The sequence below is a fragment of the Dermacentor variabilis genome, chromosome 11, assembly GCF_050947875.1.
Source record: "Dermacentor variabilis isolate Ectoservices chromosome 11, ASM5094787v1, whole genome shotgun sequence".
NCBI lineage: Eukaryota > Metazoa > Arthropoda > Arachnida > Ixodida > Ixodidae > Dermacentor > Dermacentor variabilis.
The window spans coordinates 98,485,714-98,489,770 of record NC_134578.1 but is presented as its reverse complement, the minus strand read 5'-3'; the positions used below and the strand labels follow the sequence as shown (position 1 = coordinate 98,489,770).

Genomic DNA, 4,057 nt, shown 5'->3' with positions numbered 1-4,057 from the left:
GGCAGTTCACCATACGAGACCGCTCTGTTTGGACATGTGCTTGAGTCCATGGGTCTCCGAGGCAACCGTAGTTTCGCACCCAAATTGGTTTATCCTTCTGCAAGAAATTATTGGCAAAAGCGTAACGCTCCGTTTCTGACGGCAACTAGTCATCTAATCGGGAGCGTAGCTCACGCCCCATCAGCAGCATAGCCGGCATTTTTCCGCCCGGCAGCGGCGTTCGTAGGTAGTTGTGCAAGATCCTGGCCAGCCGCGTTTGGATTGATCCTTGCCTGTTTTTCTGCAGGCTTTGTTTTATGGTACGCACCGCTCCTTCCACCAACCCATTCGATTGAAGGTGATAGGGTGCAGTGCGCATGTGCTTTATTCCATTCACCGTAGTGAAAGTCTGGAATTGCCGGCTTGGAAACTGCGGCCCATTATCTGAGACGATTGTGCGCGGCAACCCAAAAGCGCAAAAGAGGGTGCGCAGGGCATCTACTGTCGTCCCAGTTGTGGAAGTTCGCAAGGCACAGCTTCCATGCACTTACTGTGGGAATCGACCACCACTATTAGCATGTAGTAATCCACCGGACCCTCAAAATCAATGTACAGACGAGACCATGGCTGCCTGGTTTCCGCCCAAGGGACTGGTACCTGGCGTGGAGGCATCGGTGCAGCTTGAACACATAAGTGGCACGTCTTACCGAGCTGTTCAATCTGTTTATCAATGCCCGGATACCAAAGCAGCGAGTGAGCTAGTCTCTTAATCGCGGTGATTCCTTGATGTGTCTCATGAATCAGCTGCAACACTGTGTTCTTGGCTGCTTTAGGCACGACAACTCGGTGGCCCCAGAACACCAGGCCTTCTCTCACAGTTAGCTCGTCCCTCCGGACTAGGTACGGCTTCAGATTGACTTGCTTCGCGTCTAAATGCCGAGGCCAGCCTTCCTGCACCCACTTCCGCACCACAAGTAACTCCTCATCTTCGGCCGTATAGCGGGCCAATAGTTTGGCTGACAGCACTCTACTGTCCAAACAGGCGCCGAGAAGTACGTACTCAGTCATCAGCACCGTCCTCGTCTCCGGACACTTCCTTAGAAGGCGTCACCCATGGCAGGCGGCTGAGTGCATCAGCCGGAACATTCGCCTTTCCGTCCTGGAACTTGAAGATGTAGGAGTAGGGGCTCAACTGGAGGGCCCACTGTTGTATACGGGCGGCCGCCATGGCTGGAACCGGTTAATGGCTTGTGATCTGACGGATGGCTTGTGATCAGTCAGAAGTGTGAATTTCCTACCCAACAAATGTGCCCGGAATTTCGCCACTCCAAACACTAATGCCAGGGCTTCCTTTTCAAGCTGCGAATACTTCCGCTCTGCGTCTGTGAGTATGCGGGAGCGGAAGCCAATGGGTTGCCTCATCCCCTCAGCTGTGCCGTGAGAAAGGACGGCTCCAAAGCTGACTGACGAAGCGTCACGTTCCAGTACCAACGGTTTGTCCGGGTCGTAATGGGCAAGAAATTCTGCTTTACTTATCAGTGCTTTGACCTCTTTGAGCGCCGGCTGCTGAGCAATGCCCCACTTCCGCTCCGTCCTGGCGTAATATAGTTCGTACAGAGGTGCAAGGATGGTGGCTGCCTGCGGTAGAAACTTTTGGTAATAGGTGACCAGACGCAAAAATGACCTTAACTCCGACACTCCCGTGGGTGTGCCGACGTCCAGAATAGCCTGAAGATTTTCCCTTTTAGAATGCACGCCTTTATCGTTGATTTTGTAACCCAAAAAAATCAACCTTATTCTCACGAAATCTTAACTTCTCCCGATTCAGCCGCACCCCGCACTCGCGGAACCTTCCCAGAATGTGGCGTTAGGTGGCGGCGTCATGCCCCATTTCTGCAATGATTACGTCGTCCAAATAGACCTGTACTCCAGGCAGTCCTTGCAAAATTGTTTCCATGCGTTGCTGAAATAGCGCTGGCGCATAGGCTACTCCGAACGGAAGGCGTCTGAAGCAAAAAAGGCCCTTCTGTGTATTCACCGTCGTGAGCAGTTGCGATTCTTCGTCTACCGCAATTTGATTGTAGGCGCCCCGGAGATCGATAGTTGTAAAAACTTCACCGCCGTTTAACGTCGCCATGATGTCCTCTATGCGGGGGAGAGGATACTGGATCGTATGGCAGGCTTCGTTGACAGTAGTTTTCAAATCGCCGCACAATCGAATGTTTCCGTTACGCTTTACCACCGCCACCACGGGTGCCGCCCACTCCGAGTGTGCGACCGGGGCAAGAATTCCATTTTCAACTAACCGATCAATTTCGGCCTCCACTCTTGAGCGCAACGCGTACGGCACCAACCGCGCCTTACAGAACCGAGGAACAGCATCATCCCGCAATGGAAAACGGGCCGGCGGTCCCTTTATGAGCCTTAACTCGGGTCAAAACACGTCGGAAAATTCTAACAAGACATGAACGCCATTGTCAACTTCACGAATGGCTGCACTCTCACCTTCCTGCGTTGCGCTGAGCACCGGCTCCTCAAGAAGGCCCAGCGCTGTCATGACGTCCCGGCCACACAGGTTCGGCCCGGAACAACTCAGCACCGCTAACGTGGCTTTCGTAGTCTTCGAACCCAAGGAAACGTCGAGCTGTAACTGGCCACGCACCAGCAGTGGTCCAAGGAAGCATGACAACTTGAGCGGCGATTCTTGCAGTTTGGGCCAGGCATCTTGATGCTGTACGTAGGTGGGCCAAGTGATGATAGAAACCGGGGATCCTGTATCCAGCAGCATCTTGATCGCTATTTCATTCCAAATTAGAGTGCACATTTTTGCCGTTACGGTGTGAATGTTTCCAACGAAATTATCTGTCGTTTCAACGAGGAACAGAGCTTCTGATCCCGGATCGTTGCAGTTTCCTGCTGACGGATGCACGGCATTCGTTTGCTGGTGTGGCCACGTGAACGGTGCCCTTGTTCTGCTGTCTGCTTGTGCGGGACACATGTTCCGAACATGACCGCACTGCTGGCACCGGTAGCACTTCGCCGAGCGGAACCGGCAGGTTCTGGGGTCATGCCCTGTTTTTCCACACCTGAAGCATGGTGGCAGACTTTCACTTCGTGCATACATGTTTCTTAATATGTGTACGCCTTCGTCTTCAGGCGCAGTCTTCAACGTCTTCACGTTTTCTTCCACCATTTCCACTGCTAAGGAGATTTCCTCTGCTTCGATTCTTGTTAAGGATGCCTTCGAAAGCAGTTGACGACGTACCGTGTTGTCTTGCAAGCCACAAACTATACCGTCCCGGAGCATCCTGTCAAGTGAAGTGCCGAAGTTGCAGACATCCGCCAATTGCCGAATGGCCATAAAGAAAGCTCTGACTGGCTCTCCTGGCATCTGTTTGCGGGAGAAAAATTTGTAGGATTGGGCTATTTCATTCAGGCTGGGCGAAAAATGCTTCAGCAGTATGTCGAGTGCTTCATTGTACGACAGCTCGTTGACCTTTGTTGGCGCGAAGCGTCCACTAACGACCGCCACCGTGTGAGTGCTCAGCCCTGCTACGAGCAATGCTCGCTTCTTCTTTTCTTCCGTGATGCCGTTGCCTTCGAAGAAAGCACCTAGCCGCACTGATATGCCGGCCAGTGGTTCGTAGCTTCCTGGAACTGCGGTGGGCTTGCGTATCCGGCCATGGCTACTGGGGTGTTGCTGGTGGGCGGCAGGCTCACCCCATCCTCGTCACCACTGAAGTAACCACGTACTCCCAAGAAGATCAACCGAGCTAAGAACGCTTATTCTGGGTATCGCGTGCAATATATAGAACACAGCAAGAAAGAGCGGAAGGGGGAAATAGAGAGTAAAGGAAGGAAGTGATTACAGCAGGTGCGCCCTGCTTCAAAGGCACGTGCGGTGCCACGAAGATACAACAGTTCGTATTGCGGTAGCGGCCTGTGGTGGAAGATTATGCCAAAACGTGAGCTAGACCATGACGGTGGCTTTTTTTTTCTATTATACCATAGGACATATTTGTTAAACAAATGCAGTTATTCGCAGCGTTGTGTCTTCGTCTCTTTCTGTTGCCCTACG

At 52.5% G+C, this 4,057-nt stretch overlaps 1 pseudogene; it reads right to left on the bottom strand.

The window, feature by feature from the left end:
* Positions 1-1,039: 1,039 nt before the first annotated feature.
* On the bottom strand, positions 1,040-3,663 carry LOC142563391 (uncharacterized; annotated as a pseudogene).
* Between the last annotated feature and the right edge of the window lie 394 nt (positions 3,664-4,057).